This window comes from Rissa tridactyla, chromosome 1, assembly GCF_028500815.1.
Source record: "Rissa tridactyla isolate bRisTri1 chromosome 1, bRisTri1.patW.cur.20221130, whole genome shotgun sequence".
In the NCBI taxonomy this organism is placed as follows: domain Eukaryota; kingdom Metazoa; phylum Chordata; class Aves; order Charadriiformes; family Laridae; genus Rissa; species Rissa tridactyla.
Genome location: NC_071466.1, coordinates 129,911,870 through 129,935,341, shown reverse-complemented (window position 1 = coordinate 129,935,341; position 23,472 = coordinate 129,911,870). Strand labels below are relative to the sequence as shown.

At 45.9% G+C, this 23,472-nt stretch overlaps 1 protein-coding gene across 1 annotated transcript in view; it reads left to right on the top strand.

Annotated features, from left to right (window-relative positions):
* Window positions 1-18,555: 18,555 nt before the first annotated feature.
* Window positions 18,556-23,472, top strand: part of IGSF11 (immunoglobulin superfamily member 11) — a 108,670-nt gene continuing 103,753 nt past the window's right edge. Inside the window, exon 1 of the mRNA XM_054220840.1 lies at window positions 18,556-18,601. The gene's annotated coding sequence lies outside the window, so the exon portion shown is untranslated. The remainder of the gene's footprint in view (window positions 18,602-23,472) is intronic.

Genomic DNA, 23,472 nt, shown 5'->3' with positions numbered 1-23,472 from the left:
TGTCACCGGGCTGCACAAAACACTCGCTGTCTGTGGTCACAGCAGGTCTGCCCGTCCTCTGGGTGATGAGTTTCCAATGAATCTGTAGAAGGAGAGCTGTACCTGGTAAGCATCACTGCTCCCTTGATCCTAATGTCCATTTCCTTGCTGGGAGAGCCTCAGGAGCTGTGACCGTGGGGAGCAGCCTCATAGCTGCCCGTGAAGGGGGGGGTGTGTTTGTGTGGTGCTGATCACACTGCGTGAGGTGGGAATGCACCTCTGTTCGCATCAGGCCACTGCCTGAGCCGGGGCTGTCTTCTGCTGCTCCGCCTGAGAGCTGCACACATCAGGGCTGCCACACAGCATGGCTGCTTTACTGGGTTGTTTGGTTTTGGTTTCTGTTTTGTTTTTTTTTTTTCACAAATCAGGTGTGTTTCAGTGACCAAAACTGCCCATGACTTAGAAAGGAGCTGCGCTAGAGCTGACAGTTTAAGGCATTTTGACACAAGCACACAGAGAGCCCCTTGATGCTCTCAAATTTTGCTCCATCTTATGTATCGGAGTGTTTTCCATCCAAGCAGGTGAGATGCAGAAATTCTGGGAGCTCTGGACCCCTTCTGTGCACTCAGAGGTATGTCAGGCCTTGTCATCCATGTCAGCAGCAATATTGACTGCTTCAGGGCTGAAGGACTGAGGCTAGGTCAGGCCTTTTGGGAGGAGCTGCCATTGGAAGCATTCCTCTTCTTGTGTCCTTCATGTCTACAAGTCCATGTCCTACAAGTCCTCTACCTGCTTGAACACAGCAGACGCCAGCCTGGCTCAATGGTTTGGCTTAGGTGAAGCAGGTAGTGGGGTCGTTGTCCCATACTTTGCACCCCTTGGTCTAGGCTACTTGTCTCAACAGCTGGGTGCAGCAGCTGATGGAAGCCCTCCTCCTTCCCTTCACTGCTGTTGAGCTGGGCACAGCAGGTCACTGCCGCAAATGGTGTGGGTTGTTGCGTTGACATCTGAACAGGTTTTGGTCTGAGGGTGATGCCAGTTGCCTTTACCCCAAGCCTCCGCAGGTGAGCAGAGATAGCTGTAGTGATGGAAAAGGTGGCTGCCCCAGCTTGCAGTTGCTGCTGCCTGGTTGGTAGTTGCCAGCCCTGACCAATCTGCTGGGGAAGCTGTGCAAGTTTCATTCCCTCATCCGAGTTGTGCAAAATCCTCAAGCTTAGCTCACATCAATCGTTTTGATGGCTTCAACTAATCTGTTTGTTTTTTCCATGGCTTGGATTTGGGAAGGCTCCTGTGAACTGGTCTCTCAGCAGTGCGGTGTAGGCCCCTCCATCTTTGCAAGGGCAGCAAAAGCAAGCTGGGGTACATCTGCTCTTCCACTGGCATGGCTGAACCTGAGGAGAAGGCTCCTCTCCATTGCCTGAGGCCTTTCTCACTCACAGCCCTGCCCGGGGTTAGTTAAAGCAGCACAGACTCCTCCCTGAGCTCTCTCATGTCAGTATAAAAGTGGCTTACATCCGCTTTTTAATTCATAATTTCCTTACAGACTTAACTTGGATCATCATAAGCTGTTTTCAATCCTATAGAGTGTGAGCGAAGAGGGGGGCCTTCAGCTAAATGCACGTAACACCAGCACAATTTTCTGGGTGGGCAAGCTCTGAGCAACGTGACTGAAGGCATGTGAATATTCACAGCCATTAAAGTCAAAATAAATACAGTGCGGGTGGCCTAATAGATTCAAACAGTGAATGCTGTAGCAGGAACTGCTGTCAGTGTCCATGAGCAAAGAAATACGGAGTTCATCCAAAGAAAAAAAAAGTATATTCACTCTGCATTATTCACCCAACCGCAGCTTCTCCTCAGGGAGACCATGCTGGTAATGGCTGGAATGGGCGAAGGCAAAGCAAAAGGTGCAACAAAAATGGCAATATAAACCAAGCATTTTCTCACGTTTCGCCTATTGGTGCTAAACTATTAAATGTGTTTGCTCAGGGTGGGAGGTTGTGGAGCCCTCAGGTAGGAGCAGCAACACGCAGAGACACCCCTGAGACTTTCTACATCCGCTCTGAAAGATGCTCCAAGGATAGTTTTTCACGGTTGTATCACAGGACCTTCTTGAAGGAAGGAGAGACACCCCACCCCTCTCCATTCACTAGTCAGTTGACTGCAAGGTAGTAGGAATGGAAGGACTAGCACCTGGCTGGGTTGGGAAGGAAGACCTACTGATGGTTCTCCTGTCTTTATACCCATGCTCCTGCATAAACCTCTGGAAGTTAGCTATCATTAGTGTCTCAACAAATTACGATAAGGTTTGGGGACCAGCTCCTCTGGGCACTTTAGTAAACCTGAACCTTATTAGACGTCTTCCAGAAAGTCAGCAGAGTCTTTGCACATTTACTTCAATGTTATTAATTTACAAGGGTTACTCAATTAGGAGAGTCTGCTAACTTGTAAAACTTTACTTATTTACACTGTTTCTTGGAGAGGGATTTTCTCAAAGCGTGATGATGATAAGCTTAGGCATTACAAATCCTCTTGCTGCTTTTGTCAACAGGCAGCCTGAGAGCATTAATCAGAGACGCAAGCTTCATGGCAGTGCCTTCGCTCCAGTTCCCCGCTGCTGGGCACGGCTCTGCGAAGCACCGGCTTCCCCCCAGGCCTGGAGGAGCTCTGCACACCAGCACGAGCCTTTCCCGGGGATGGAAACCCCATTTGAAAGGCAGCAGAAAATCGGGATGTTTCTCGTGACTCCCTTTTTTAGGCAACAGGCAAGACAAGGCTGTCTTTGCCTCAAAAGAAAAGCACTCTCCCTAGAGCATGCATTTCAGCTCAAGACAATTTTCTTGCACCTTGCAGGTCTCTACTGCATGAAGCTTAGGTAGGACAAGATGCGGGGTACGTTTGGGCTTCAAAGCATGCTCCGAGTCACTTTGCAGCCAAATGAAAAATTGCGGTTCAAATTACTCCTGCAGAGAAGGGAAATGGAGCACAGGGTGAGGAGGACTGGGAGTCTTGTGACCTCCAAGCCCTTGAGACTGTCTCAATCACCTTGAGGGGTGTCCCAAAAGCCCCCTGTTTGTCTAGGAGCCTCCAAGTGATTTCAGTCCAAGCCAGTATGCAGCTCTGTGTTATTCGCACAGCAAATGTGGTAGGTAAATGCCGCTGATCTGCTACTCCTGGGAGGTGCTGGTACACATTAATGGTATGAGGAACTTGGCACAACTTCTGCCCTGCCCCAGCCCGGGGTGTTATTTATCCCCGTGTCACTGCTGCAAGTGAGATTTAACAAAGAAGAGTTTCTCATTCCTGATAGTTACTGAGATTTTGCTCTGGGCACTTGGTGAATCCTCCTCTCCCTGGTGTGCAGACACTGTTGGTGCATGAAGCGTGAAGTTTGAACCCAGCCGGCAGACTGGGACAAGTCCTTCCCCCATGATGGATTCACTAAGACAGTACTGGGGAAGGTGAACCCATCTGCTAGCTGGTTTGGGAAGGAAGACCACTGTCTCAGGCAGTGACAAATAAGGGTAGGATCCAGCTGCCAGAACAGGCAGATATTAGAGACACGGAGGGTCTGACACAGGTTGTGTAGAAGTGAATTATTGCTCCTTTTGACCCTTTGTCCAGCGTCTTCCTGTCTGGCTACTCGGACTACTTTATGTGATATTCAGAACTTTATTCTGTGTATTGACATTTGTCTTCTTTGAAAGCTGCAGGGAGAGGATAAACCACTGTTTTCTTACGTGGAAAATGCCAATAATGAGATTGGATGCAGTGAGTTCTCCCTTCACTAAGAGCTCCATGGTTTTACGAACGTATCGTGAGCGTGTTGGTAGCCTTTGCTGCCTTGAAGGGTCTTCCTTCTTGAAGCAAATTGATTTCCCCTCAGAGTCAACATGAAAGCAAAGGTTTTCAGCCCTGACTGTTCTACAGGTGCCTATGCAAGATCTAATATACGTGTTAATGTGCATGCAAGAATGTTGCTAGGAAACTTGTGAGAGCTAAATGAGGAAATGCTGTTAATAGAGGCAAGCATCAGGGCCTCAAAAGTCTTCCTTTGCAGTCTTGCAGATGTCGTTATTATATAAAGAGGGCCAACTGTGAAGTTGGGTTGGGTCATCCCCTGGTATCAGTAGGCCTGCTTAAATAGCAGAAAAAAAAAAAAAAAAAAGCCTTAGTTTGACTCTTTTGGTGAGGTTTTGATGTTGCTTCGTCCCAGATAAGCTTCATTGAATCATCTGCTTCTGGAAAGGGCAGGTAAGTGTTTTCTGTCTGGGTTAGTTGGTGAGGACTCTGCTCTGCCTCGTTTCACTGTATGTATTTGGCGCTCGTTGGTGACCAGCCTGTTACAGACCTGTCTGAGCCCCAAGTTGGAGCACTGCTTTCCCAGTCAGCCTGAAAAAGTTTTGTGGTGTCTAGACCACTGAGGGAGGTGACGTTTTGCCACTACCTTTGTCTGTTTCCAGTGGGCCCCTTAGAGCTTAATTCAACTCAAAAGTGATCTTGAATGAAAGATTTTCCTCCCCTCTTTGTGGTGTAATTGCCTATAGATCCCAAGGGATGCAAAGTTAGCAGGGAATGCTAATATCTTACATTTGGAAGAGGCCAAAACACTTTTGTCTCAGGTTGACAACGGGTATGCTTAATACATGATCTTCCTGAGTTAACTCCTCCTGCTTTCTCCTCTTAAAGGCATATTATTTCTGCAACAAGCATTGTTCTTCCTGCCAGTACTGACCCCAAGAAGCAATCCCTTTTGCTTCTTGCAAAGGGTTAGGGAGTGCTGAGCTTGCCCTCTTTTGGAGAAACATTTAACTGTGTTATGTACTTTCCAAGTGCTGTAAAATTTAGGGCTGGCAATCCTGGCTTATGCCCAGCTGAATCTGTGTTATTGTGCTACTTTAGCTTCTTTTCTAACTTCGTCAGTACATAATACTTCCCTTTGTGTCAGTAGTTGTTGCATTTTTTTATTTTTTATTTTTTTAGAAACAGATAGGAAAAAAACTCAAAAGAAACCAAATAAATTAACTAAACTCCAGCAGAAGAGGTTTTCTTTGGGTATGACCATTTGTTCTCTCAGCTAAGAAGTGACCTGCAGGTTTCTGCTGTCAGCTGGAGAGGGAAGGTCTTTGCTGTAGTGTGACGTGTGGATGAAAGCAAGGGGTGTCCTAGAGAAGCTTTTTTGGAATGAGGTGGGGATGGAGTTGTTCCTCCTGTGTCCTGAAGCATAACTTGTTTAGGTGGCTCATGCTGAAGGAGCCCCGATAACTTTTAAGCAAAAAAAATTGTCTCAAATAATTTAGTGAGCTTAAAATGTTTATTGGAAGAATTGTCTCCTCCTTGGCTCCCTAGTGTTCAGATCCAAAGATTTTTTTTTTTTTAATCTTGAAGGCTTTGCGTTCCTAAGAGATTGTGTGATATTTTTTTCCCATCTCTTAGTTGATCTAATAAAAATTAATTTCTTTCCCTACAAACTTTGTCTCAGCTACAGCCTAAAGCCTTCACAACTACAACAATGCTACTACTGTGAACAAAGTTGCCTCAATTTCAATGAATCCAACTGTGCAGAACTCAAAGGGAATTAGCTGTGCAACCATTTAAAAATGACTCAAATGCATTTCTATGCACAAAAAGTCATAGCATTAAAATTTCAAGTCTTTTCAGGACATATGTCCCCTTTGTGCAGCTGGGAATTGCCCTTCCCTAATAGCATGAAGCTCCCATTTCTATCCCTTCACAACCATCAGGCATTAAAGATGAGAGGGTTTTTGTTGTACAGGGTTTTTATGCCTAGAAAAGCATCACTTGCCTAAGGCTGAATCTGAATCTTGTCTGCCCTGAGTGGGGATAGTTTGGGGAGAAATGCCTTTGAAACTGATGAGTTATTTGTAACACTAGAATACATCTTTCTGAAGATGGATTAATGGGTAGAGTATAGCTGAGCTGGTGAAAGGTACATGATTAATTCAGTTTTGACAGGACTGCATAACTTATAGCCTGGATCACACCTCCAATTAGGCATATCACATTCTTTATTTCTACAGCTGTAGAGTCTAGGAATACCATACCCGAATGTCAGCCTTAGCGTGCTTGGTGCTGTACAAACAGAAATAAAAATACAATCTGAGAGAGAGAGAGAGCGCACCTGAAAAATATTGAGACTATTTTGGAAGGCAGTGCTGCTCACTAGTGACATATTAGACTATTGAAGCTTTCATGCTTAATGAATTCCTGACTATTTCCATAAATGTCCCAGTTTCTGCCTTTGCAGCCGTTCCCTTGCGGAGGCCAAGTTTGATTCCAAGGAGAAATAAGCCGAGGAAGGCTACTTAAGGGGGCGGGAGAAGCATTGCAGAGACGTGGATGTCTGGTAATGCTGTAGATGATGTGGGTTTTGGGTGCCAGGGTCACCAGAGGTTGAAGTTTTGCTCATGAGGGATGTGTGGGTTCCTGCCTTCTGAAACTATAACACAGGGTTACAGAAAAGAAGGGGAATTTGCCTGTAAAGGAAGTGATCTGTCCCAGGCAGAAGCAGGTCGCCGTGCCTCATTATAGGCGTGACCAAGGTGATGAGGACAGCTAGCTAGGCTGGAGCTCCTGGTTCCTGTAAGGGCATTAGCTACCCTTGCTGTGGGCCCATCTCTCAATGCCAAGCAGCCTAGGGAAAGCAGGCTCAAACTGAACTGCTGCCCCTTTGCAATCATTTGGCAGGGGGTCCTTCCCCCCAGTGCAAAGTGGCTGTCAGTCAAAACCCCTCGTTAGTGGCACTGCGCTGAAGACCTTGCTGTTATGCCTCTACCTGTAGGACTTGCAAGGCTGTTGTAGGAGCTCTGCTGTGCGCCTCCGCGACACACCTCGGGGCTACTGTTCCTTGCACAGCTTGTGCTCCCCTTGCTAGTGATTTAGGAAGTATCGCTGTATAAATCAGTATGCAGGGAAATAACTTAGTGTCTCTGCCAGGTGTCTGTTTTCCTGTAGTCTTCCCTAGTGTTTCAGACTGGATCGGTAATGAGCAGAGAGCTATATTTGTGTGGAAGTGAGACGACAGCTCCTTAAGGATTCATTTATTGGGCTGCAGGCCAATGCATATTCTGGCCCTTGATTGCATGTTACTCACTGCATTTAGTTAATCCAACAGGGAAGGCTTTAAATTTTCAATCCAACAGCACAAATGCACCATTGCACAGTCCTTTGATTTTCTTACTAGCAACATGTGAGTAATGAGAAATGGGGCTAAGGAGGAAAGGATCAACAGTGTTGTTTTATCTGAGGAGGGTCAAGATCTGCTCTGTGGCTCTGGACTCCTTGTGGTAGAGGTAAGATAAGTACTGTGCTCTTGTCTTTTCACAACATCAAGACCCATTTTGTGAGACTCTTCTGAAAAATCTGGTTTGTAGCTGCTTGCCTTTGCATTCCTATAGAAAGGCAGCTGATTTCTTCCCTACTGGGAGAAGGATTTATCCTTGGAGATGACACCTCCTGGAAACCATTATAGAACATAGTATCCCTGGTAACTGGAGCTGATATTTCTATACTCAGAAGAAATCTGTGCCATGTTAAACTGAGAGTTGAATGAGTGGAGGAGGATAACTTCAGAAAAAGCTGCTCTGAGACACTGGAGGTAGGATCGGGAGTCCATGCGAGGTGTCCAAATGTAACCTTATACACAAGTGTGAACCCAGTCCCAAATTCTGTAGTACCCACATCACCTTTCAAACATGGCATGTCCAGGGAGGTCACTTAGACCTCACCTGTCCTATATACATTTTAAATTGTTACCAAAGTAATACCAGTCTGAGAAAAACTGAGTTGGTTAGCGTGCCCCGTATCAGTATGAGCTTGCTATGATTTTCTACTGGTTAAATTGGATTGAGGTTAAGTACTGTTGTGGTGATGTAGAGGCTTTGATTCACTACCACATATGAAATCAGGGAGAAGCAGAGGGAGCTGGGCTTCTTCAGCCTGGAGAAGAGCAGGGTCAGGGGAACAAGCACCTGTCTTCCAATGCATAGGTGGAGGCCATCAAGGAGATGTAGGCATGCTCGTTACTGAGGATAATTAATCACTGGAATAGGTAGCTCAGAGAGGTTGTGGAGTCTATGTCCTTGGAGGTTGTGAAGAACTGACTGGTCAAAGCCTCAAGCAACCTAGTCTGAATTGAATGTTGACCTTGCTGAAATTGTTAATTTGCTAGGTTTTTTTTGAAGTAAAAAATGGGTTTTTTTCCATTACTTTTTTTGCTCAACTTAGTTGCCTCACAGCAACATTTTTAGTTCAAAGCTTTAAGAAAAAAATCTTTCAAACCCTTTCTGTATCTGAGAAGCACTAAGACTGGAATCTCTCCATGAAAAGATGTGAAGAAAAACACTTGTGGTAAAAATTCAGTCAGAAAACTTGGACCTGGTCTATGCTCAGTTTTTGATGTGTCTAGACAGAGCGAATAACACTGGTGGTGGTAACTAGGACTTCTCAGAGTTATTTCATATTCATATTGCAGTTGCACCCAAGGGCCTGCTGGTAATGAAGCCCCCCATAGGTTGGTCCAGCATATCCCTTTGAAGAACATGCAGATGAAGAAAAAAGTGAATTTATTATTAAGGGCTTAATTTAGATAAATTGAGTTGAATCTGTGCTACCAAACTGAAAACTCCAATTGGTTTCCTAGAAGTCTGATCCTCCGTAGTTCTCCAGATGGGTTTAAAGTACTACGTGTTCCCCCAGCAGAACATGCTCCCTCTGGCTGACCAACACCCAGCTGCTACTACCTCATATCTTTTTGGGAGCAACCTGTTTTGAAAGGACAGCCTCAGTGGAGGTCACACTCCCTTCTCCTCATACTGATACAGTATAGGGGAATGCAGGCATGGTGTGGTAACAGAGGTTGCAGTGCAGAGGAGAACAGGCATGAGGTGATGACAATAGAGATGCAGGATACCACTGTATGCACCAAGTCTATAAACATCTTGCCAGTGATCAGATAAAGAAATGTGGACGTGAGAGCCGGTCAGAACCAGTATTAAGGAGAAAAAAGAACAAAATCCAAAAGTTCTCCATATGTAGTAAATCTGGATGTTGTGTGGACTTGCAGATCAAGGAAGGAGGAGTAAGATGTAAAATGCTGCTAGAAAATGTATAAACCCGACTCCATATGGACCTTAGATGGAGGAGGAAGAATACATCAGCATCGTGCTCCTCCCTGTGAAGAGAAAGGTGGGATGTTTGCCAGGAAGCGTGTGAAACAATTTAAACTGTAGTATCACTCAGATTTTTTTTTTCCAGTTAATATTCTTTCTTTATTTTTTCCTCCAATAATTACATCAAGGCAATTAACATTTCTTGGATTAGACTGTTAAGATTTCAATTACACTGACTAAATTCTTGGGTTTGCATGTAAGGTCTGTTTCTGTATTGTCTATAGCAAGAATTTAAGTGCAAAAGTGGCACTCTGCAGGTGAGTGATAGCCATGAAAAAGTAAAAAAGAAATAAGGACCAGAAGAGGTAATAAATTCCTCAGGCTCAGCTTTGTGCCCTCTGGCATGAAATGTTCTCCTGCCATCCCAACTTGCAGTACTCCATGAGACCAAGCTCTATCTGGAGAAACCCGTGAGTGAGAGAGCACTGATTGCTGCCAAATGCAAGTCAGATGGCACTAGGGAAATAGGATCATAGAATTGTCTAGGTTGGAAGGGACCTTTCAGATCATCATCTAGTACAACCATCAGCGTAACTCTGACAAAAACCATCACTTATCTGAACTATATCTCTAAGTACTACGTCTACCCGTCTTTTAAATACCTCCAGGGATGGTGCCTCAACCGCTTCCCTGGGCAGCCTGTTCCAATGCTTAATAACCCTTTCAGTGTAAAAAAAATTTTCCTAATATCCAGTCCAAACCTCCCCTAAGGTTTAGACTTAGGTGAGATGCAGTTTTCCTCTAAGGGTTGGGGCAAGCAGACATTTAAATGACTGCCTCTGCTAGTCACGTCCTGAACTCGGGGCTCTACTTGCTGCATCTTTTCCCTTTCCCTTAACATGAGAGGGACCCTGTTAAGATTCCTGGAGACTTGACTTCTGCATGCAGTGGCTATGCTCGGTCTCTGCTGCTCTGAAGCAACAGCTACAAAACCCAGAAATGCTTTTGCCAGCGCGACCCGTTATGTCCCAGGCCATTTTGCTAAGATAAGCAAAAAGTAAGGCAACTGATGTAGTGGGTTTTGTACTGCTGAGTGAGGCACCTCGCTGAGACCGCTGCTCTCATTTCTCATACTGTAACCGTATTGTTGTTGAAAGCATTCATTGCCATTCACCTTTAGGAGTTTAATTTGCATAATCATTTTTCTTGCAAGGCTTCAGAGTTGGCTGATCTGGACTCTCCACTTCAAAATATCTTAACTGTGCTTTTCAATATGCACACAATGCTGTGAGGGAGAACAAAACGATCTTGTTGTGTTACCATAGAGACATTCAGGGTCTAAGAAGGGTTCCTGCTCAAAATCGGACTGTTAAAGGGACAAGGGGCTGTTAAAATTTGATGGAGGTTTTAATCCTTGACCAGGCACTGGTATAAATCAGTGCTATCAGGGTGAAATGAACTGGCAGTCCCAATGTAGTGCTTTGCAGACAGTGCTCTTCAGTCCAGCTGGCCCAATGGGGCTGTCATCTTGGTAGATTCAGGAAAAAAAAAAAAAGAGGTGGAAGGAGTGGGAAGAGGTCCAGGAAATTCAGTTGAAAATGTTAAATCACTTTACGCTTTTCCTTCATTTTCCTCCCTTCTTTTGATTTGAGTGCTAATTAAGAGGCTTTCCTTTGCACTTAGACAACTCAACTTTGCTTTTTAAGCATACATTTTTTAAGCACCACTAAACGAAGGCGGGGTGAGGGAAGGTGCGGGGCTAACAACTCTGGTCTGGAGGCTGAAGTTCTGCATTTACAGTTAAAGGCAAATAGCAGGACTATAGCTGCATTCCTAGGTTGACCTGGAGAAAACGTGGTTTGGACTGAGAGGATTCTACCTCCTATGAGCCTGTTGAGTTTTTAGTGTCGGCGCTGTAATTGCCAGCTATAATGACAGTTTTGTGCAATGGAGGGGAGAAGCAAGACATTTTCTATATACATAAAGGGAAGCAAAAATTGGTTGGGAGTAGATTCAGTAACAAAACCTTCTGGCACTTAGCATTGTCTTTGCTTGGGACTGCAGTGTCTGGGCTATCTATGTGAGCATCAAAAGGGTGCTTACAAATCCTACTTGCTAAATTATTTAAAAGCCCTAGTGCAAAATGGAGAGAGAGGCTGTACCCTGCCCCGTGTTACTGGATTGATGTGGACCCTGGAATTATAATCCCTAAATGGGCATTTGAAAGAGCATTGGGGAACATGTTTTGAAGAGTCACCTTTTGTTGTGTGACTGTGGTGGGAGATGCAAATCTGCCCTGTGTTATACGTGGAGCTATTCCTCTCCTCCCCAACAGTAGTTGCTGATTCAGGCTCTTAGGACCTCCTGGCTCTGGAGTCTGGTGAGGGCAGAGTTTAATCCTTCCTACTAACCTTAAATCAGCCCTGATGACTTCTTCCTCTGGCTTAAATTCTGGCCCAGATGGACTCACCCAATGACTGTTGTAAGGTGTCTAAAAAAAGACAATTCTGCTCTCTTTGCTGTAAAGCAAACTCTTTCTGGCCCAGGCTAATGTGAATTATGCACACCTTGCCCTGCATAGGAAGCCATGGCATATTGTGCCAAAGCAGTATGTTCAGCAGAGCTACGTTTGTGCACATCCAAGCTACTATTAACTCCTCAGGCACCATGTACTCTGACAAATACCGTGTGGCCCATGGCTAACACTAAGCAATGACAGGCAATACTGCCAGTAATAGCTTGGAAAGTTGCATTCCTGTCAGCAGTGATTTACAGGGTGGTTTAGTCTCCTTCCAGAACAGGTGAAAGGAAGATCAGGTGGCATGGGCTCAGGGCAGCTTCCCAGTAGCACAGCAAATGCTGCTACAAGGAGAGGTTTGAGTCTGGAGTGCAGCATGGGCAACTAGAAATGTTAACCACCGAGTTGTGTCAAAGTACAAGCTTATGTTTTGTCCTTATATTACTTTATTCTTATGTTCTTTCTAAAGAGAAGATTTCATTTGTTGCCACATGACTGCCTAGATTTTGGAGGAGTCATCCTTGGGATGTGGTTGGTTCCTTGCATTGGAGGATCAAGTCAGACCCAGAAGATGCTGAGCACTTGTCCCATGAAAGCACTGATAGACAGGGGTGAGGTGCATGCTCTCCAAAATTCAGTCACTTTGGTGTGGTGGTAACATCACACTTTATAGGTGGGGAAACCTTGCCCAAACTGACCTTTAGACCAGCAATACATAATGCCCCCTCCATCACTGCATGGGCCCCCTATCTCATCTATGGATACCTTGCACTGTGGAAACCAAAGATCTGAGCTCTCTCCTGCCTTAGTCTGACTGAGATGCTTTGCTCAGCTGCAGAGTAACATAGACGATATTGTAGCCCCTGAGCCAAGCAACCCTCCTGAACTGGGAGCAGCGGTGAGGGTGCTAGAGATACCTGCAAAGCTCTGTGGGCTTTGGTAAAGTTGATGTTTGCTGAACGTGGAAGTGTCTGCCGTGCGCTCTCCAGACTGTCCTGTATATCCCTGGGGTTTTCATCGTTTCCTGGGATATCTCTGGCCTTTCTAGATAACTTGCAAAAATAACTTTTAATCCAGTAAGTTATTGATACAGGCACCATTAGCATCACCAAGATTAAGCAAAGTGGCCTGTCCACTGGCATAAGTATTTTAGCCTCTTTATTGTTTTTCTTTTTATTTGTTTTCAGTCCTCAGAGGAAAAAGCAGGCCAGTGGCTGAAAAACGTTATGTATGGTTACTAGTTGCCAATGAACATCAAACAGTTAAGAAATGCAGAAAGCTGCAATATCTTTATATGAAAACATAAGTTTTCAGGCATGGAAGCCCTTCTCCAGGTCAATGTGCCCGAGAGTGTGTTGATATTTTTCATCTACATCAGCTGGTCTAGTAAAAGTTATTGCTTCTCTGTAGAAGTTATTGCACCTCGCATATCTTTAGACCATCACAGCAACACTGCCACTAAACAAGATTCCTGAAGACCCATTTTGTATCACAACTGCAGGAATATGTCCACATGAGTCCTAACTTTAGTGTATTTCTTCTCAATTTTGTCATCTATTTATTTTCTGTCACAGCTGTGTGTAATAAATTCTTTCAGCAGTTCTGGAAAAAAATGGAAGAGTGATTGATTTCCATTTTCTGAGCTTTATGGGGTGTGCTACTTAGAAGACTTGTCATTACCACCATTTGCTGGTGTTTAGTGGAAGATTTAATTCACCTACTGTAACGATTTGGGGAAATCTGTCGATGTACAATTTAGAAAGTTATTATGTAAATGGCAGTATTATGAAATGCTTTTATGTGGATGCAGCATCCACCATTCCCTAAGAGGGGTGGCAGCGTGTGTCCGACAGGGTACAATGGACAGTTGTTAACCGCAGCAAGAACAGCGTGTCCAAAGAAAAGATTTAGTTGAGACCTTGGGGAGCAATTTGTTCCGAACATGTCTGTGTGAACTGGGTTCGGGGGAGTGGAGTGAGAAAGAGATGAAGGATTTCAAAATGTTGAATAAAAAGCTTTGATTTTGTAGACTTACACTGAAATGCAGGGGGTCTCTGGGCAGGAGGAGGGGAAAGGAGAGGATTTTGTAGCTGCGGAGGCTTGGTTTTACTGTGGGAGCAGCCAGGGAAAAATCAGAAGGTGTAGAAAAGGTGGAGAGACTTGAAAAGATTGTGGATTAGCTCAAAGCACACTAAAATGTTGCAGGACAGATAGAAACCAGAGGGGTGGGTGGCGTAGGAACGCATTTATTCCCTGTCATACAGAGGGAAAGAGCACCTTGCAGGACTCTAAGCAAAGTTGTTGTGTGGCAGGTGCTACATGCCTGCGATGAAGAAACCAGACAAACCAGCACACCCACGAGGGTGAAAAGGTCCAGGGGAAGCAGAAAAGGTCCAGGGGAACCCAGCTCCCGGGTGCTTGCGAAGCTTGGCTGTATGGCTCCTTCCCCATGAAGCAGGGACAGGCAGAGAAAGACTGCTCGAGGTGCAGGTCAAAGTGGCCTTGGGGAAAGAAACAGCGTGGTGGCCTACTTCAGTGCTGAGAAGTTTGAAAGTACTCCTAATCCACCCGGGTTTCCGTGGATTCATCCGCTCCTGCCATCTGGCACTGAAGGAGTGTGGAAATCTGTTTGTTCTTTCAGGGCTGGTTTTGCTCAGATGTGCCTGAGGTCTCGCTACCTGGCTGACATGCAAGCACAGGTCATTGCTGCGGCAGGGATGAGGTTATCCCGACCGGCACATGGGAGTGCTTGCCCGAAAGCCTACGTTGGCAACGTGTTGGACGCACGGTGCCTGCGTTGGACCGCACCTGACTCTGGGCAGAGAGGGCAGATGAGAGTAAACTAGTAAATACCTACCTTTCCCAGACCCGAGGCTCCTGCTAATTCCAGTATGTGTGCTTTCAAAATCACGAACCTTTGTACTTGGGACAGTATTCCCACATAACCATTCCTGTGGCCAGGAGAAAAAAATCTCCTGGGATAGACGAGTTGACAGGAGTATCGCTGCTGCTTCTTCAGGTTGGTGACACCTGTTCTGTATACACAGGTGTTCAGCAAAATAAATCTAGGGTTTTGTTTTGATTTTTTTTTCTTATTGAAAAGGTACAGAGGCAGTTAATTGGGTGTATCTCCGAAGGTCTGTCATATTTCTTCTCAGATAGGATTAAAACAGTTCAATCTGCAAACTCTATTTCCTCTGTCAGAAGGAGATAACCAATTCCACAGACTGAAGTTATTAATGATCAACTGAGTAAATTTTATCCATCTCTTTATATCTTGGAAGGACACTTCACTGAAGCTGATTTTGATCAATTTGTAAGCAATGTCACCTTCAATACATTCCCATCTGACAATAGATAACCCAGTAACAAGCTGGGAGACAGCAAAGGTGATGTAAGACTTGGCATCTATTGCAGCTCTTGAACCCAACTGCACCCCCACTGGTTTTTTAGAGCCATGTTAAGGGAAATGGGGGGGTGGGGTGCGGAGAACATCGTCCTGGAAAAAAACCCTCTTTTCAAATTTGATTCAGAAAGATGTTTTTCCCTGAGACACGAGAACTGCATTACTTATCATAATTCTTTCAAAAGAAAAAGCAGATGGGAGTGGTTTAATTTTTCTCTTTCTGTCCTTGCCCAGCCTAGCATGTAAAGTCTTGGCAAATACCTTGGCCATTCAGCTTGAGGATCCCATGTCTGTTCTTGTGAGCAATGTAACACAACTGAGCCCTGCAGTGGTCACCTGCCAGCGTCTGATGCTTGGGATATTGCAAATGTATCTCCTCTGTCCACGATGTGCTATTCCATCAATGCCAAGGAAGAGGTCACTGATGGGAAAATAGACTGCTGGAGCAACAAATATATGTCTGCTTGTAGCTCTAGCACCCAACCCGCCAGCGTGTGCTGCACTCGCTGAATAAATGGTTGGCATAAGCCTAATATGTTGGGGAAGGCTCAAGGGCAACTCAAACAGAAATTCAGAGTTCCAGGAACAATACCTCCTCGTCCATGTCCTTTCTGCAAGCTATTTTTGGAAGTGGTGGTAAGGTGGAGAGGGAGCCAGGGTGAGAGGACTGACTGGTGCATCTGAAGATTATTATTCCCTGTGGCTGCTCCATCCTTCTGGAGCGGGGCCACAGATTGTTCTTGCAATTGCTGCAAGAAGCAGCTCAGGTCACTTGCTGTGTCACTGTGTTATGCAGGTACGACATAGTATATCTGCTGTGGTGACCAGATCCTAAAGGGGATTAAAATACTCTCTGCTCCTACCAGCTTGGGTGAGAAGGGAGTCATGTGGGTCCGTTCTGGGCAGAAATGCTTTCTCTGACCACCAGGCTCTTGGTTCACATTGTGCTCACTGCGCTCTTCAGGAAGCACATTAATTCAGCCACTGTACAGGGCAAACTGATCTTCGCTGCTTACCTGCCAGCTGATGCACAGCAGGATGCAAGGAACAGTCCAAGGCGAGCTGGGATGGCGTTTGCTAAATGCAGCGTGTCCTTATACTAAAAAAACACACTTATTTCCATTAGGTCAAGAAAGCTTCCGAGTCTTGGCAGATCAGTAAAGCAGTGCGTCAGTCCTAGGGAGAATATGCAATTTTTCTTGTTTTCACTTGATTTGTCTTTGCATCTTTTCATCCCTGGAAGTTACCTGAAGGAGTAAGGGCAGTGGCAGGCCACTGTGCCCAACATGCTCTGTGCTCTCTGCCCTTGACTTTGGTGAAGGAGGTTATGTTTGGCTTTCATTGTAGTTAGGAGCATGGACATACCCATTGCGTTCCTCCAGGTGGTTGCTGCACATACCCATGAGGGTAGGGGGTCTCCTGGAGCTGCTGCTGATCAATAAAGAGATCACGTTCCTCTACCCTTTTTCTAGATGAAAAACACAGCAGGTCAGCTGAAGGAAAGAGACGCTGAGGGAGCCTGAGAAAAATTCAGTCCCCATATTGCTGGAGAATGTGGGAAACAGCTGGGCTGTGACTCTCCCTTCAGTGCTCTTCTGAAGAGTTCTGCTTCAGCTGCTTGAGCCTTTGCCAAGAGCTGGCTCCTTAATGGAGCAAAACTATTTCGTAGCCCGACTGCCTGTGGCAGGGCTGCAGTGGGGGGTGTTTTACAAGAGCAAAGAGACCTATAAGACTATCCACATTGTCAGGTTTGATGCCTGAGGACATGCAGTGGGCACTTGACAGACCTGGAAAGAGACTGGGGCTACGTCCCCTGAATCCCTGTGTAGTTCCTTTTTTACTCCATTGTACCACCGCTCACTGAATGACATCTCAGTCCACACAGGGGTCAGCAGGAATTTTGCTGCCTGATAAGGGCAGGTCAGCCATTGCTTCTCATAAATAGAATCAGCAGGGTTTTTTCCAGAACCAAGAAAATCAGTAAACCTGGACCGCTGGGGTGACATTTATACCTAGTCCTCTGGTAGAAGGGTGACAAAGCTTGATGCTGGGCAAGGAAGAGCTTAACTTAAGTTTGTTAGATGGTGGTGTTTCCCACTTGCTGTTTCCAGATATTCCAACTTACCTTTTTCCTGTTGCTTAGACATTTCTGTTCTGCTGCCCCAGATGCTTTTCCTTGTCTTCCTCACTCCCAGGTGCAGAACCCCCTTCTCAGTGGGAATGCAGCCACATAAACGGTCAATGCAGCTTTTGAGGCAGCTGAGGAGGCAGAAACCTGATAGGCCTTTAGCAATAGGGTAGACTGAGCATGGGGATGCTCCCAGGGCTAGGAAGGAGGTAGGGAAAAGTGTCATAAGATGGATAGGCTGTCTGCAGGATGCACAGGTTGCACGGCTGTGCTTTGGTGGGGAGGAAACTTTGAGTAGGGGAACAAAGTGATCCTACGTTTTGCAGAATTCTTAGGGTTTTCCTAATGAAACCACTTATTTTCACAAAGCAAAACTAACGTGGTCAGACTTGGACAGGGAGCTGGGGATGTGGAAGGAGTCGTCCTGTGCAAGCCCTCTGCTTTGATCCTTTCCCCGGATGACCGCCCTAAATTTGTAAAGAGCTCCTTTCCTCCCTTCCCACCCTCTACATGCACACTTGATGTCTAGCGTGCTGGATTTCAATTGATTGATTTTTCTGTGTAGCCTTAAGGACGGCAATGACTTAAGCCCGTGACCCTAAATGACACAACTTCTTGGTGTTTCTTGTGTTATGTAGCATTGCGGGGCCCCAAATCCAAGAACTGCCTTACTCCCTTCAGGGATATCTTGGTCTGAATTTTTTTTTAGGGGTTCTGAACGTTCATGTCTCCCACTGTCTTAAATGGTGTAGTTAGGGCAGCTCATACCTTTAAACAACGATCCGGGAAGGTTTATATTGTGTGCTGCAGCGGTGCCCAGCCCCATGCCGCCCGTCCCAAACCGTTTGCCGGGTGCTGCCACCCTCTTCTTCCACGCAGCCATAGGCAGGTCCTGGGGAGAAGAAGCCCCCAGTGACAGGGAGAAGCTGCGGCGGTGCAATCTCCAGCCTGTGCCGGACCGCCGCTCCTCACCCTGGCCCGTGGAGCATCCCTACGGATGCAGCGGCACCGGGTTGGCGGCGGCGCGGGGCGGGGGGGCAACCCCCAATTTGTGTGTGCCCCGCGCAGAGAAGGCAGGCGGGTGGGATGTGCCACCGTGTACTGGGACGGGACGTGCTGGGGGTGACAGCCGCAGCCCGGCGGGTTGCGGGGGCGGCTGGGGGCCGCCAGGCTGCGCTCTCGGGCCGGCCGCCGCGCCTGCCGCCCTCCCCGGGCTACCGGGACTTGGGGCACGGCGGAGCCTCGCCGGGAGCGGGCGGTCCCGGGACGGCGGCGGCGGCACCACCACCACCAGCGGCGGCGGCGGCACCTGCGGGGGAAAGGCGGGGGCTCGGCGGCCCGCTCTGCGCCCCTCGCCCGGCCCGGCATGACTCGGCGGCGCCCCGGCGGCGGCGGGAGGTGGGTGCCGGTAGCCCTGGCCGCGCTCCTGGCCCTGCGAGGTGAGTGCTGCACGGGTGGAGCGGGAACGGTACCCACGGACGGGGCATCGCCCTGGGGTCGGCGCCGGGGATGGGGCGGGCGGGTTCCCCGCCCGCCCCATCCCCGGCGCCGACCCCAGGGCGATGCCCCGTCCCCCGAGCCGGGTGGGGAAGTTCCTTTTCTTTTTTTTTTTTTTCCCCCCGTTTTTTTTTTTTGTTTTTTTTTTTTTTTTTTTTGCTCTGGTTGCGGTCCCAGCGGTGATGCTCGGAAATGCGGCGGCTGGTGAGTGCTGCTTGCAGGCAGGCGTGGGGAAGGAGCGCTGCTCTGCTCGGCTCCTTTTGCTGCTTCCCTGCACCATCCTTCTTCCTATTATTATATATGTTTTTTCTTTTTCTTTTTTTTTTTTTTCTGCTGTTCCTTACGGGGCTGTAAAACTTGCTTTAAAACTGGGCTTCGCATCATGTTGGGTTGTCTGGGCCTAACCCCTTGATAAGCTCACCTGGGTGGAAAACTCAGGCCCTGAGGCAGCAGGGAACTTTCTGCAGTGATGGTGACAGGCTGCCCGGAGCCCTCTGTGTCCCCCGGGGGGTCCTCCCTCTGCCTCCTCCTCCCAAGCTTACGGCAGGCTCTTTCTGCTCTAAAATAAGTCCCTACCCTTGGGTGTGTGGAAAGACCCAAAATCACTCCACCACCTCCTGCTCCCAGAAGCCCTTCCGAAACAAGGTGTGTACCCTGGTCCTCTGTGTGGAGAGGGAATGAATTGCATGTGACAGATGCTACTGGCATCACTTAGTGCATTGCTGGAGAGCACTGGGAGGTGCTGCGGTAAGGGCGACAGTAGAAACTACAAAGTGCAAAATGTTCAGACTCATCTGTTGATCAGGTGGCAATGTGCCTTCTTTCAAGTAATGCCGAACTTAAAAGCAGGCCTGCTCAGTTATGTTTTACTGAGGTCCCCAAGGTAGTTTTCTTAAGGCCTGCTCATTGATGCAGAGGTCCACTAAGTACTTTTGCAGAGGTCTGCTCAGCAGTGAGCAATGCACAGCTCCACTGAGCCAGCTGGGCACTGCTGCTGGCCACCTTCACAGCTGGAAAACTGGGAAACCTGCTGCAAGTGATCCCTGAGAGAGTGGGGGGGGCAGCAAGAAATGACAGGTTCTCCCACAAGAGACATCTCAGCAAGGTCTGGATGAAACTTCCTCACAGTCTGGATGTGGATGGAGTCTGCTGCTTGGGTGGCAGTGCCTGGCTTTCGCTGCCTGGCGAGACGCAGCAGGCCATTCCTCTCTGCCCGGGGCCCGCTGAGAAACAAGTCTTGTGATGGTCAAGGTGAACTTTTCACAAATGCCTCAGCCCCAAAAGCACTCTGAGCCTCATCCTCAGAAAACATTTGGGAGTCTGAGTCACGTGCATTAAACGGAAATTGCACCTGCTGACTTCAAAGAAATGAATTACGGGAAAAAAAAAAAGTTTATTAGCACTTAATTGAAAGAAATAATCTCAGCTGTTTCACACTTCATGCTATTTGTTTACTTTTTGAACTTTTTCCTGTTTGAAAAGTGAGTTCAGTGACTTTCAGGTTCTCAATGCCACAATTTTTTGTCTGCAGACATTGCAAAGGTGTAACTGTCTACAAAGTTACTGTGCCTACAGCAGTTAGAGGCGTATAAGTGATGAAGTGTTTCTGTTAAGTAACATCCCTGTGAAAACATGTAGTAGTAACCAGATTTGAAGTTAAAATTAAAGGGGCGTTTAATTATCTCTTTAGGCAAAAAGATTGACTCTGTTTAGTTTTCTTTTTTTTTTTGGTTGAGGGCATGTGGGGACAATGACAATGGGGGCAACTAGGAACAAAACCACACCTTTCCATGAAATGTTTTTCTGCAATAGTGTAATACTTTTTCTTGCACTTCATTTTAAGGCTTAAAGATTACCTTAATGAACCACCTGTGTCTTAAGTTTGTTTTTTTTTTTTAATTTTTGTCTTAGGAAAAGTCTTTAGAAGACAGTGGTAGATGAAAACAGCTGTAGTACACAGTTACTTCTGGGTTACACAGTATGACCATGTTTTTGGTGGTTCTTGAGTTTGAAAAGAAAACCCTGATAAGCAACAAGGAACAGACAGACACCCAGGAAAGCTGAAATAAAATTGAGAGAGTTTCTTCTAAACAACATTTGCAGAAGATCATTAAGTGTGTTTCTGCTCTAGGTTGCCAAGTCTGGTTAGGAAGAGTGATTTTTTTTTTTTTTTATTATTTTTTTCTTTCCCTTTCAGAGGCTTTACATTGGTTTAGAGGATAGAGGATAAAAACAACGGTGTCATATGCAAAGTGATACCTAAATGAGAGGTGAAAGGTTTAAAAGTTAAGGGGTCTGAAGCTGTAAGAGTGTATCTATGGAAGAAATACTTAATGCCAAACAAATGAAAAGCGGTGGGGAAAAAGGTCCCTGGAGGTCATTTTGTCATTCTCACACTTTATGCTTATGGTAGAATAGTCAGACTTTGTAGTGAAATGTCAATCAAGTATTATAGTCCCATTTTCTTACATTGTTTTGGATTTGTAGAACGGCAATGATTCTTTTTAACTGAAGCCAGATGACTGCTTTCTTTGGGCCTCTAATACCCATGTTTAATGCACCTGGGGCAGGGGCAGCATCTATGTTTTTCCCTCTAAAGCATTATGAGCATAATAACTTTTGCGGGTGTAATATTTTTTTTCAGGCTCCCCAGAGAAGTTTAAGGAAAGATAGCGGGGAATTCTGTTTAGAGCTTTGAAACCGAATTTGTGATTGCAAATCAATCCTGCTGCATAGCCACAAATAGCACACTGCAAGTTGTCAAATGTGTTAGAAATCACACATCGAGTACAGCTAAACTGCAGAACCAACTTTTTTTTTTTTTTTTTTTCCTTCAACTGCATGGTGTTTGGATCCTGTGACACAGTATTGCAACAGGTGAGATGTCAGCCTGTTAGGGTCCGTTGAAGCTGGATCTTGCAAGATCAGGGCAAGGAGGAGGGTGGTGGGGGGTGGTACGGTGCATGCCTGCCATCAGTGCAACAGCTGCTGGTCCGCAACGTTTCACACAGGTTGGTCTTTCCAGTCCTCACCTGGAGTCACCCTCCTGCCAGTGTGAGGTTAGCGCAGCTGAAACTGAGCGTTTAAGTTTTGGCCTTGCAGCACCCTTGTGCTTGCCCACATTTCCTCCCCAGCCCTGCACCAGGTCTTCAGCCCCAGCAAGAGAGGACTGTGGCAGTCCGTCGCTTTTCCATGCTTATGCATTTTTTTTTTTTTTTTTTTTTTGGAACAGATTGCCATTTGTGTCAAGCTGTGTGGTTTTGTGACGTGTAGATAAATCATTTTGCTCACGACCTGACCTTGGTCCCCAGCGGTAGGCACAGATGCATTAACTACTTCTTGCGTCTCTGAAGTGGGCATCCTTCCCTTATTTTGGAAACTGATTCTTTACCTCTGTTTCTTCAGTATTGCCTAAAACCCGATTTTCTTTTGTAAGATGCCCTTCTCTGAGGGATCTCAAAGAGCCTCGAGAACCACTATATTTAGCTGCTCAATCGTAATATGGATCTACAAAGTATGGTGAAAACAACAATTAAGAAACTTAAAAATCATTTTTCCTGCCTTCATTGGGGAGATGTGTTTTTATTATTATACTGGTAGTACAGATGGAGAAAGTGAGGCTCAGACAGGTTTCGTGACCCACTGAAGGTCAGCGGGCACTGGTAGTTGTCTTGAGTGTCTTGGTCCAAACTGTAACCACAGGAGAATGCTTAAATTTATGCGTCAGGTTAAGCACTATTGTAATGGTACTCTTTAAGGATGTTCACTACTAAATTGTGGTGAGTCATCTATATTTAGCAGGATGCTACTATCACTGTGCTTTTTAAGTAAAGTGCTTTTAACACAGTTTATTTCAAGAAGAAGTGCATGCACTGAAAATCTGTTCTTTGTAGTTTTCTCCTTGTGGAGCATTAATGCTGCCTTCCCTTTTGTAAATGTTCAGAGAGAAATTTACCTCCTGGTTGTTTAACAGACAGTAGTGTAGCAAAGACAGTTCCCTGGTTAATACTAGCTTGTGTTTGCACAGTCATTTACGAACATTAACTAATTGAGATTCTCCAAACTTACTTTGTGAGGGCAGTCAGTTTGATTCATAGCACGGAAAACTGAAGTGTACAGAGATTAAATGATTTTCTTGCTGTCAGGCAGGACATCTGCCCAGCCTCTCCTTCAGAGAACTCACAATTATGGGGCTCCTAGTCGTACACCACCCCACTTTTCTCTCATAAATGTTTCATGTCTTATGCATCAAGGAGAAAGGAGAACACACACCATTATTAATTATGCACAGTGAACTGTTGTGTTTTGGTTTGTTTTTTTTCTTGTATGTTTTAATCTCTTTGGTTTTGGAGGTCACTCATGTCTGTTCTGGCCTCTGCTTTTTTTTTTTTTCATTGCTTGATCTGGGCTAAGGACAAATGCTCTGTTTCATCAGGATTGAGGAATTGGCCTTCATCCTGGGATGGAAGTCTGGGATGGAAGTAGAAGTTAAATGCTTTGATGGTTTTGAACGGAAATTTTTGAGAGGAATTCCATCTTAGGACAGCCAATATTGTGTTTCTTTGTGGAATTGTATTATTATAATACAAAAAAAAATACTCTAAACAAAAAAATATTTTGATGTTGAAAGTCGAAACTTCATCCCAAAGAGGCTTAAGTTGGATGTTTCTGTATTTCTCACAGTTTTCCCCTGTGTTTCTTTTGAAACACAGTTACGATTTTACAAAACATCCCACGTTTTATAAGGTTTGGTTTAGTGGAAGTATCCATGGTAAAGGCCTTAGTGTTTGCTATTTTTTATTTCTACAGGGCA